Source organism: Leptonotus elevatus, chromosome 6 (genome assembly GCF_054856555.1).
Source record: "Leptonotus elevatus isolate MCC_2025b chromosome 6, RoL_Lele_1.0, whole genome shotgun sequence".
Lineage (NCBI taxonomy): Eukaryota > Metazoa > Chordata > Actinopteri > Syngnathiformes > Syngnathidae > Leptonotus > Leptonotus elevatus.
Window position 1 is genome coordinate 22,306,193 of NC_141244.1, and position 13,179 is coordinate 22,319,371.

Consider the following 13,179-nt stretch of genomic DNA (forward strand, 5'->3'; position numbering starts at 1 on the left):
TCAATCCCTACATGTATATATATTAGGGGTGTCAGGCGAATTAATCGCATGACTTCAATAATGAACTCGTAATTAATCACAAATTTTATAATTGTTCGTACTCTGGTTAACATAAAAGTGGAAAAAGTTAAACTAATGGAAATATAGCTGCATCTTTTAGTCATTGATAATCATATTAAATTAGTCATAATAATTTCATAATTCAATTTAAAAAAAAAAGTGTACTGTACTGTAAAAACAAGTATGATATTGATTTGTCTTGGGGTCATTTTTCTGCCACTAGATGGCATAATTGCGTTTGTAAGGCATTGGTGACAGCTCAGTGCATTTTATTTTCATGTTAAGAGCTATTTAATCTTTAACATGAAGTAAAATTAAAAATTGTAAAACACAACTTGGCCCAAGTCTCCACAAATATATGCATTATTATTACTGCTCAATTTTGACGTGGACGTGTCTGCTGCGTTGTGACAGGAAGTCCCCCAGTACTGGCTTTCCAAGTACGGGGCGGTCATTAATTAATCAAAATGAGTGACTTTACCAAACCAATGGCAATTACACTCGTCGATGACGTAATCTGCCTCAGAGCTAAAATGGCTTCAAGCGCATTTTACCCCCTTCCAAGGACCTCCGTTACCATTTTTATGCTATCACAATATACTTTAGCATTACTCTGGAGGACTTCAATTTATGCCGTGATAGGAATTTTAGAATATATCATCCAGTCTACTTGTCTAGCATTCCGAGTGCTAACTTTGTATCCCCTGGCCTGCATTTTTAGTCCTCAAACGATATCCCTCGTCCTAATAGACAGTATCCAGAGTACAGCCTTCCCAAGTCCGAACCTTTTATGCGTGGCCCGACGAGTTTATGGCACGGCGAAAGTGGGCCACATGACGTCATCTCCTCAAAATTGACAAAATGGCTACAAGAGCACATACGGCAATACAAAGAGGAGGGAGGGGGGGGGGGGGGAGAGGTGGTGTGGTTCTGTATTGATGTAATTTAGGTAGTCAAAGCTCGTGACCAAAGGCAACACATCGGCCCACGTCCGGGCCAATTCTAATCAATCACCAGAGCTGAAGTGAACTCCACTCCAGGCTAGTCCCACCGCTACTACATGCACACACACGCAAACAAACACCCCCCCACCCCCACCCCACACACACACACACACCTCTAGCCTCTCTGGCCGTGAGTCAGGGGCCCTCCGGGAGCACACACACCCTGCACCTGCTGGGCCCCGCAGTTACCAGCTGTCAACTCCACGTGCACACTGAGCCGTCTGTGCTGTGCTCAGCGTGCGCGTGCGTGTGTGCGTGTGCGTGTGCGCTAAAAGGGTTGAAGCAAAGTTATACACTTCAGTTGGGCCAGATGAAAATGAAGGTGGACCTTCAAAGAAGAACATTGGCTCTCTCTCTTTCAAATCGCCTTTTAAGCAAAAACCAGACCGTGTTTTAACACTAAATGCAATATATTTTAAGTTTGCGGCCCATCAAAGCATTTCATGATTGTTCTTCAGGGCGGCAACTAACGATTATTTTAATAATCAACTAATCAGTCGATTATTTTGTCGATTAATCAAGAGATTAAAATAGGATGAAAAAATAAATGAAAATACATATCCCTTTATCCAAAAACTAAACATTTCAAACTGCCCATTTAGAAAATACACAAACATAAATTGAGTATGATTCAGTTAAGAGTTTGGTCCGTAAAATGTCAGAAAATCGAAAAAAATGTTCATCATTGCTTTCCAAAGTAAAAGCAGATATTTGCAAATGTTTTATTTTGAAAAAGAAAAAAAAAGGATAATCAGTCTGCTTTCAGGGAAGACAGAAATTGGATATTTACTGTTGAGGGACTGAAATTACACGAGCAATGAGTAATCAATTATCAAAACAATTATCAATTAATTTAACAATCCATTGCTTTTCAAATAATGGAATGAACAGTTTTAAAATGTTGATAGTCTTTTCCGCATGAAGTGTACAATTTCAAAAGATGATTGACAAAAATTTAATGATATTTTTACTGAACAGTTGCCTGACTGATGGATGTAGGTCAAATTAGCGAGGTTAAATTAGCCGCTAATAAGCTGATGTCAATGTAAAAAGATCAATTAGATGCTTGGATGACATTGTGGGCTTTTGTGGAAAATCGTTTTTTCTTTTTTTCTTGACATTGAAAGGACTCATAAATGTGGGTTGTGTCGTCAAGGAAAGCCATTATTAGACAGACCTTATTAGTATGCGAGCTTCAAAATATCACTCCATTTACATGAGGGACATCTACAGCATGTTCCTGGCATGGCCTTGCACATGGCGCTAATTAAATCTATCATCCCCCAATTTTCGATTGTAATCGATTTTGTGCCCTTTGATTCGAGAAGAATGACCAACATTATTCATAACAACTTTTTCCATTTGGTTGTTTTTTTTCCTTTCACAGTTGCACATCACAAATCACAGAGTTGGCCGATTGGATTTACAATCGCAAATATTGAACATGTTTAATGTTTACGATTGATGGCCTGACTAGTACGTACCCCCCTCTACATGCATATAATAATAATAATAATAATAATAATATTTGAGACATCTAATAATTGGGCCTTGGCTGTCTTTGATTAGTAGCGTAATGCTCCAGTTCGACCCAATAATCGGTGTACGCGTGTAGCCTGCTTGAAGAAAACGTGTAAGATAGCTACTGACAGCGCAAAACTGCCTTAGTTACCCAAATAATTGATAGTTATGGTGGTGGAATAAGACACATTACAGCGGTTAGCTCGAGGGTACGACCTTCATCCTGAGCTCCTTAGCTACCTCTGTAGCAAGCACTGCTGAGATAGGAAAGCCAGACTCGAGCAACGATGTCTCTTTTGGGGAGGGGAAGAAAAGAAAAGAAAAGAAAGAAGAAAAAAAAATCAATAATGTGTTGTGATGTGAAACTGATTCCCCACTGGGTTTGCCGGCTTCCCTGTGAAAAGCCTATTCTTTCTCGTGGCCCCGAGGTAAACTGTGTACTTTGTAGCAGTGTGCCGCGGTAAGCCTTGGAGACCCGGCGCACCGATTAAGCCGTACCGGAGCACATTAGCGCTGGGCCTTGTCACGGCAGGCGGAAACAGCCCTGGTGAGGGGAAAGGGGGTGTAAGACGAATGAAGAGTCGGGGGTACACCCGAGGGCAGGACAGGGATGAGTAACAATTGAGATGGATGGAACTGGAATGAGAGACTTCCGCCAAGGGTGAACAACCCTTAGAACGTTTGTCTACTTCGAGTTGATACAGAGCCACTCCAGTCCTCTGGGTGGCACTAGTGATTGCTAATGGGCTCTTAGGACTTTTCTTTGTGCAAAAGCCTTTTGGCTCTGTAGCACTTTGTAGCAGATTGTTGAAATATAAAGTGCTTTACTAATAAAATGTATTATTATTATTATTATTATTATTATGAATGCAGCACTAATCATTTTTGCAATGTGTACATTGAAATTCTCAAAAACTCATAAAATTAGAAGTTTTAATATAATACATCACATAAACGTTAAATTAACTTTACTATATATTTGGATTTTTTTTTTGTTTCACTGTTCATTCAAAAAAGAAGGAGGAGATGTAAAGGAGTCGACACTCCAGTCCTGTAGATGGCAGTATAGGAAATTGTAAAGATTGAGCTAAACTTAATGTTATGTAATGTTTGACTATTGTAGTTTTCTAATGAAAAGCATGTATCTCCATATTGTTTTTATTTGGAGTTTTGCAATATTAATGACCACAAAAAAAAACATGCTCCTAAAGTTCCACAAAAACTTTTTTATAAAATAAATATGAAGTTGTCTTCCATTGGACAGACAGTTGCAAATCATGTCATGTTTCTACACAGAGTTGTTTCCTGACATTTTGGGCATGTGGGAATTCATTATTTTATAAGTTTCAGTAGTCAGATTTCCATCCAATTGTTTCAGCGAATTTACTGAAAATGTGCAAAACAGACATGCGACTTATGCCCGTTTCCATCTGTTCTTCTTTTGCAAATATTGAGAGGGGACTCCGCCGCTATAGGTGGCGGTATACACTATAGCGATGTGATCCACCAGTAATTTAAAAGAAGAAGATGACCGGGAAGCGTATGAGTTTTCTTTTGTAATTCTTGATCAACTGTCGCGTTGCTGTTTTCCATCTAAAATAGCATAAATGTTCGCTTCTTTAATGAATTCCAAAAACATTTCTGTTTCGTCGTACCCCCAAACATACCTTACTTTTTCGTCTGCCATTGCTTTGGGACTACAAATGTACGTGTGATGTAATAACTGGTCAACATGTGCGACGTGTATCCGGTCTTGTCAGCGTTTCCATAGCCAAAATTTGCATTTTCCTTTTTCTGATACGCTTCAAAATCATCTAAGCGTAAAAACAAATTTTCAAATTTCTAGCGTTTCCGTTTCGTTTTATTTTCGCGTTTCTTGAAAATTCTAATAAGAATGGGTGGATGCAAACCCAACCCAGTGGTACAGTAAATATGGTCACTCAAAAAAAACTATTCTGGAAAACGTAATCTAGGTGTTTAATGACTTTTGGAAATTGGACAATCCAAGCTTAAAAGATGAGCTTGCTGACATTTTTAACAAATCCAATCCGCAGCGAAAACAATATTTTTATGCCACCAATTTGCGATCAAGGACGTTTAGCCCACCCCGGCGCGATGATGTCACTCCTGACGTCGGAGAGAGACCGCCACTCAAGGATGGCCTAAGAGGACGGAAGGATGGGACAGGAGAGGAGACAAGTGACAAATCCCTCGTTGATGGCTATCTACAGGCTATTTCCCCAACTTCTCGCTACAGAATAGGCCGGACCTTAAGCCCCTTCTTTCTCATTTTCTCCTCTTTATTTATCCCTGCGCTTCTCTTCCCTCCTGTGGTCAATTTGTCACTTTTTGCATAATGGCGTGGCGTGGCGCGCCGGAAAATGGGATGGCGAGATGAGCAGTCCGAGGAGGCGTGATGGAGGGGTTGGGGGGGGGGGGGGTGTTGGACGGAGAGGACCATCTATGCTCACCGCCCCCCCTCCTTAAAAACTCTCCTCTGTCCCCCGCCCCTTCCCTTGTCTCTCCAGGAGGCAGATGTCAATCATGTGCATCTCCCACAATCCCTCTGGAGCTCATTGTGCCCGCGGTCGCTGGCGGAGGCCGGCGTGGCGAGGAGCCGCAGATGGAGGGAGCGCTGTCAATCATTGTCACTAATTATTAATTTCTGTCACTCAGGCCCCCGTGGCAGCCACAAGGAGGAGGCGGGGGGGTGTCTCCCTACCTCCCTCGCTCTCTCTCTCTCTCTCTCTCTCTCTCTCGCCGTCCCTCCCTTGCCATGCCCGCCGCCTATTAGGCAAGCGCGGCCCGCCTCGGCCCCTTTCCTCTCTCCCCGGTCCCTCGTTAAAGTCTGTGCCTCGCCTCAAGTCGTCCGGGTCGCTCGCCTCTTGTTTCTTTCCCCTCCTTTTCTCCCTGCACTCCTAGAAGGTGACTTGATTTGGTATGCCGACCCAGACGCCCCCAAAAGTTCAACCGTTCATTATGTGGCGCACGTACCCCCCACCCTCTTCCTGCCCTCCAAACCCACTCAGTTCATATTACGAGGTCACACCCACCCCCACCTTCTTTTTTTTATTTTTATTGTATGCTGCTCTCTACCCCTCTCAAGCTCTCCCTGTACCCCACAATCCCCTGGTCACCCCCCCACCCCCACCCAGAACATCCCAAAAGACATTTATTTCAAAAGCCCACTTTTCTCCATCAACTCCCTGGGTTCTGATGGTTGTGTTGTGGCTGGGGCGAACCTGTGATGGCAGGCTAATGAGAGAAAGGCCCGGCCGGGACCGAGACCCTGCTCACGCTAAGGGTTCTGATCCACCTTCACCTCATTACCAGAGGTGGAGAGCTGAGCGAGGTGGGGAGTGGGAGATAGGAGGGAGGGCATACAGAGATACACTACGCTGCGTATACAGGCTGGATGTACACTGCGTGGTTCCAGAGACACAATTTGGGGTACATAAAACAACGGTTCCAGATTTTTTCCGATGGAAATCAGTCGTTAGGTGCACAGATTCTGAGGTACTGTATACACACACACGTGTTGTTGGTAGTTGTTGCTGCTTCATGTATGTGGCAGTAGCAGTTGTACCGTAACATCGACGCTAACTTCTGTGAGCTTATCAATGCATTTCACAATACATGTTAGCATTAAGCTAGCTGAATTTCATTACGACAGCGAGTCCTCGAGTTACAACGCACTCCACCTACGACGTTTCGACTTTACAGCAGCCGCGCCTCATCCGCCGTTTTGTCCCTGGTATTTCTGCTTAGCTAGTGCTAGCGCTTGTCTGTGTTTGTACACCATAAGTATCTTTGGCTTTTTCGCCTTATTTTTTCTACATTATGGCCACAAAGACGAAAAGCTGGGTAAGTATAGCATCTTATTTTTTATTTTATTTTAAAGCAACACTAAGGAACTTTCAGTTTACGTTGATTATGGCGGCACCATATGGACAAAAGCGGTAATGTTATGCCTGAAGGAAGACCACATTTCCCATGAGGACAAGCGCATTGCATCGTTTTTGAGACAAAATGAAGTAAACGAAGCCTCGTTTGGAAAACTGTGTACCTCAAAGTGATTGTATTGCTTGTGACAGTGAAAGTGATCAAAGTGATCATGAATAATATAAAAGCATGTGTTTTAATATGTTTAAGTGTGCTTTAATTGGGGATGGGCAATAACGATACCTGGCGCACACTCGTGGTTGACAATGAAAAGCCGCTACAACACCCTGGGGTAAAAGTGTAGGAGGGACAAAAAGTTTCAATATGGTGTCTCTATATTGTGTTTTTCACATATTGCAAGTGGTAAAGGTGACAAATATGAGTTCGCTGTAATTACTGTTTTATGGCCTCAATATTGTTTGAACTAATTCTGACTTTTGTACTTCTTCAGCGTAAGTTCGAAATCAGCCGACTACAAATTTGCAATACGTAGCCACAATAAGAACGGAATTCCGTTGTAAACCAAGGACCCTCTGTAAGTAAACAAGTGACGGATGACAAAAAGTTCCCGACCAATGCTGACTTTTCTTAACAGGCTAAACTGGACATCCTTCACCTCGAACCCCATCACTCTCTCTTTTGCTCCACATGGTCATTAGCGACCCCCGCAAGGCCTCGACCTATTACCTCCCACCTCTTCCTTTCTACTTCCTGTCCTTCTTCACGCCTTGCTGTCGCTCTTCAGCACCTGTCACTTTTCTTTTCACCCCCCCCCCCCCCCACCACCACCACCACACCTCTCCAAGACCCCTACTCCCCGCTCTCGCATCTCTGTTTATTTTCTTTCTCGCCCTCCATCTCCTCTTTCTCATCTCCTGTGGGCTGTCACTGTCTTTCTCTTCCCATTTGCTTGTCTCTTTACTCCCTTTATCTATCCATCGCTCTCGTCGCTGGCAGCCTCTTTCTTCTTTTCTCACTTGGGGCGTGTGTGCGTGCGTGCGCGTGCACGCGTGCGCGTGTCAGCATTCAGCACCTCAGTGGCGACAGGGTTTATTGGCGTAATGCATTTATCACTGTGGCGAGCTAGCCAGGGCCTCACCTCCTCCTTTGAGGCGGTGAGTAATGAAAATGGGATCACTTGTGACAACACTGTGAAGCGCACGCACACACAAACACACAAAGTCCCAGGCAAAAAAGAAACGACAAAAAGAGCGAGAAGACGTTGGCCCACGAAAAAGCTCAGCAAGCGAACAATGCTTGTATCATCATCTCTTGAGCGTTAGTTGGCTTTGTTTTATGGTGAGGCAGCTATTTGTTGCACTATTAAATACTTTTTTTTTTTTTTCCCCGTAGGAAGAAATGGAAATGGAAATCATCAGTTCTGGGGTCAAACTGTGAGCTTCATAAAAACTTTTATTAACTCTCATTGACTGACAAAATAAGTGTTCTGTAAAAAGTCTCTTCGTTCTCACCAGAAAAAGTTTCAACCGTTTTCCGGGTGATCCCCTCTTCCATGCCTACCCATAAAAAAAAAATTGGGCATAATGATACACATACAGTTTCTTAAAAAATAAAATAAAATAAAAACATTTGAAAAATAGTTCTCACTTTTGTGATCAAAAGCACTGATTTGAATAGCAATTGGGCTGTTTTGGTAATAGTTCTCAAATAAATAAAAAATTATAGCAACTTTTGATCAATCGACATCAATTTCACACTTTATTTTACCAAGATTTTAAGTGTGAAATTGAAAAAATATTTACCGAATTGATGTAAGCCCCACTTATTTCTGTTCTAACCACGCCCATTTTGGTGTGGGTTACGCCCACTTCCTGTTTAGGCCACACCCCTCCAAATACGCATGCAGATCATTTAGAACAGATAGCGATGTACTCGCTCATCCCTAATAACGAATATATAGTGTAGGTGGCCCATTAGTGAATTAGTTAATGACGAATTGAAAGAGGGTGCAAGTCCACACACCTTCATGCATTCAAAGTAGGTAACTGTAAAAATATATATTTTTTCAACTAACTGCAAACATCTACCTTAACCTCATCAAAGCTCACCTAACCCTTATCCTCCTAATCCGAGCCCCCCGGTCTTTACAAGTCTTTACACGGGAGTTGATTTGCAGCCCAAACGATGTTATTAGATGCCGGGTGGGGCTCAGTTCAATGAGGAATTTGATTGTTTGGCCTTGATCAATAACCCTAATTTAATTGTATCAGGACACCAGATTCACAGGCAACAAGTCCAGCAATTCCGGCAATTCCGGCAGTAGTGCTTTTTCCCCAATGGCTCGAGGTGTCTGTCTAATTCAATTTTGGTAAACGAACAAACAAAGACTGCAGCAGCCGCACTCACGACATGCTGCCAATCGGCTAACTTGCGTACCCACAGTGTGGCTAGTAGTCTGTGCTAATACTCAATTATTTCTAGGGCTGCCACTGTCAAATCTTTTTTAAATCGATTATCTTATCGATAATTCCATTGAATGATCGCCTATGATTTATTTTTAATTTGTATTTATTTTATTTTATTTTATTTTTCTCTTAATCTAAGGTTGAACCTGAGTTGAATTCAGTGGCTATAACTACTCATTAATTATCTTATGTACATATGCATTATTAAATACCCCAAAAATTTGCCTATGCTAAATGGTTAGCAATCGCGATTAGCATTAGCAATCGCGATTAGCATTAGCTCTCTAGCGATTACCATTTATGGTAAACAAACAGTAACCACCATTTAGTTCACACATACTGTACAAGCGTATCTACATGAGTTGAACTGAGTGGATATGGATATAACTACTAATTATTAGGGGTGTGCCCAAAAAAATCGATTCTCATAAGAATCCCGATTCTCATTTAGTACGATTCAGAATTTATTTTAAACGTCCCAAAATCGATTCTATTTAAATTATTTCATACTGTCTTCCCTTTGTTTGTGTGTGCCTTTATTGGGAGCGCTGTTCACGTTGTACCCGATTTGGCCACTTAGGGGCAGTGTGGTTCCACGCCGTCTGATACACTGTTAAGTTGTAGCCACATTAGAGAGTAGAAGGAAAAAGTCACGATCATTATTCCAATAAAAGTTTTTTTTTTTTGCAGCGTGGAGCCGTTCTTTTGAGTGATTAAAGTGCCGCGAGTAGCGCGCTAATTAGCATTAGCGAGTCAGACTGGAGTAGATCATTACGATTCCTTGAACATCTATCCATTGAAGCAAAAAATCATTGTCAATCAAATCATTGTCAATCAAAAATCTTTCTTAATCAAAAATCGATTCTGATTCGAATCGCACACCCAAAAATCGGAATTGAATCATGAGACATTCAAAGATTCCCACCCCTACTAATTATGTGCACGAACATTATTAAACAACAAAATTAGCCTATGCGAAACGGTTAGTAATCGCAATTAGCATTAGCACGCTATTAAAAACAGACAATTCTCTCAGGGGCTTTTTTTTTCTCTTCTGGCTTTTAGATTGTACACTGAGGTCACGCACAATCAAAGGTCAAAGAATCAAGATCTAACCCTATCCCTCAAACCCTAACCCCGAGGCCAAACACCCCTAACACTGCATACATGCACAAACATGGATCAATGATTAATCATTAAAAAAATAAAAACATACCAACCCCTGACACTTAATCCGCCTAACCCCCTCTAACCCTAACCAGTCCAATGAGGAATTTGATTGTTTGGCCTCGATCAATAAACCTACTCTAATTGTATCAGTTATACTAAGTTGAGATGCAGCAGGTCCAGCAATTCCAACTACTTTTTTTTTTTTTATGGCCAGAGGTGCCTGTCTAATCCAATTTTGGTGAGTAGGGGCGGGGTTGGTCTTCACCGGTGTTAAAACAATACAGTCACCTCATATGCGCCGTCCAAGCTCTGATTGGCCTTGACAGAACAAAAAACATCAGTTCCCTCCCGTCCCACTTGGTCCAACTTTAATCAGTGGCAACTCCGGAGTTAAATAATATACCTAGCTTAAAAGTGTATGTCGGCGAGGAAGCGTTGCCATTAAAACCCCCCCCCCCCACACACACACACACACCCCCCCAAAAAAAACAAAGACTGCTGACTAATGCGGCAAAAACGCTGGAAATCGTCGCCTGCTATTTGTTATTCATGCGGCCCCTCAAGGTGCATCCACAAGGCTGACGCTCAAGCGTGTGTGCGTGTGAGTGTGTGTGTGTGTTGCGGATGCCATTAATGCCCGCCGCTGATCGCCCTCGCACATTTAAATAACAATGGCGCAGTCAAAGGATTCAGCGGTGTGAATCCGACCCACAAAACACCCAGGAGGGCTGCAGGCCTAACTCCTGCCGTGTGTGCGCGCGTGTGTGTGTGCGCGAATACAAAACACAGTCAGTTGCACATCACAGCATAAGAGCAGGGATGAAATGCAGATTTAGCAAGAGGCTACAGCACAGGCTATGATCCAACACGTTGTGTGATGCATTAAAGAAGATATATGTATGTTGTTGTTTTTTTTCATTTTTGTGCTTTCGAGGAGGCGGCCGGGCCTCATGCACGTAAGCAAAACAACACCCCGCCCTACATAATGCTGGGCCAATGGGCAGTCCTGGATTTGTTAGCGTGGCAACTGAGGTGAAGCTAACGGATAAAAAAGAATAATTTTAAAAATCAATGGGAAAAAATACGATCACCCATACAGAATTTAAAAAAAAAATTACTACTAACACTCAACACCTCGTTGACAATTTCACAGAGAAATCAAGTAGCACCACTTGTCGGATGCTAATGCTGCTAGCTAACACCAACACCGCCAACAAAATTCACTACAGCTCTGCTTACCTTTTGGTTTTGACATGATGGCAGATGTGTCATGTCAATTAATAAAGTGTATATTTAAAAAAATATATATTTAACGGTACAGATCTAATCCTTTTTTTTTTTTCATGTAACACGTTTAGTGAAAGTTTGCAAAAAAATATTGACATTTTTTTAATTGTAAATACATTTGAGTTGTTTGTTCAAAGCCATTTTTAAATATTGTTATTAGAATAATATGGATAAATGTATGCATTATCGGCAATAAAAGTGGAAAAAAAACTAAGTGGAAAAAGTCTGGACATCCCTGGTGTAGCTTGAAAGTTCAAATCCTAACCAACTGCTTCAACCCAAAAATATGTATTTATTTAAAAAACAAACAAATCAAGAATGCATATTTCACAGATGAATGAAAGCAGTGATACTGTGATCGATCATTTAACGCAGCTCGGACATTATATGATGCGGATTCAAAATGTTGGCGCACAAACAGCCGCCAGAACAATCCACTTTTAGATTATATAGCCAATAATGAATTATAATTCATCAGACCTGAAAAGTAATATTTTCATGTAACAGCTTCAACATATTTACACTAGTGGCTGTTTATGTTTAATTGAAAACTCCAATCATAGCCCCCTGCAATGAAGCTAGCATACAGTAGTAGGCTATTAATCAAAAACACAATTGTAAGTTGCTTACCTTTTTTCAGATGGTCCACAGGGACGAGGAGGTCTTTACTGGTAATGAGGAAACAAGTATGACTCCATTTTTATTTTATGCACGTGTCAGTTGTTAGTGATAAAAAATAAAAAAAAATCATGGTATTTGGTGGCTTACAAGTGACAACACTTACCCCTGTTTGATTTACATGACCCCTTCCCTTCTCTTTTTTTAACCTCACGAATGAAATACTTCCTTTTTTTGGCGTGGAAAAGGGACATTTTGAGAGGGAACACATTATCTTCACGCATGCAAGCTGGTCAAAAACAGAGGCCTACGCACCTGATTTTAAGTGGACTGAACCACGTTACGGAAGTAAATGGGGGTGATCATATGTAGAAGCTGTCGGAATGTTTATTTTTTTTGCTATAAACAGGTAAAAAAAAGAAAACAGAGTTAGTCATTATGTAACTTCTAAATAAAATACAAAAGGTTAATCATGATTTAATGTTAATTAATACAAGTATTTGTAATCATTATTATTGGATTTCCCCCTCTGTCAAGCATGGGCTTTTAAAATGGTTGCCTGCGCGTTTCATATCTGCTCTGAATAAAACGTCACTTTAAAAAAAAATCGACTATTTTCACTCATTTAAAAACTAAAAAGTTAAAAATCTTACCATATTGTGTCTTAAAGATACAATTAATGCCGTACATAAAAGTTGTTTTCCGTGCTATTTACTCACTAATGGACTTTTGCCCTACTTTTAAAGGAAGAAAACAGAATGAAAAGTAGTCTATGTGAAATATAAAGAAATTAATTTTAGGATGTCTTTTGGATTATTCTAACAGTAATACATCATCTAAGAACCAAATGTGTTATCCCAGAAAACTTTTTTAAGTAAAGTTGCTGGGAAGACTTGTTAACAATCACACTTTGGGGAAGCTTTGTCAGCATTTGTTTTGTTTTGTTTTAAAGCTGCCATATTGCTTCCAAATGCTTCTCAGCAGTTGATTTGTTTTAAACACACACTGGAATAAAATTAAAGAGGAATTTCCTTCTTCTTTTTTCTTCTTCTGTTGGAAGTCTGCTATCCAGCAGGAAGTAGTCGAAGAAGACGACACAGCAGGACACAACATCACAACAGCCTTTTATTAAATTTTTTAAATATCTTTTT

General features: G+C 41.0%; 1 long non-coding RNA gene across 1 annotated transcript in view; it reads right to left on the bottom strand.

Annotated features, from left to right (window-relative positions):
* The window catches only part of LOC147172751 (uncharacterized), a 259,688-nt gene extending 247,358 nt beyond the window's left edge, over positions 1 to 12,330 (bottom strand). Inside the window, exons 1-2 of the long non-coding RNA XR_015095416.1 lie at positions 12,195 to 12,330; positions 12,041 to 12,078 (exon numbers count right to left, since the gene is read on the bottom strand). This is a non-coding gene — a long non-coding RNA (uncharacterized LOC147172751). The remainder of the gene's footprint in view (positions 1 to 12,040; positions 12,079 to 12,194) is intronic.
* Positions 12,331 to 13,179: the final 849 nt, after the last annotated feature.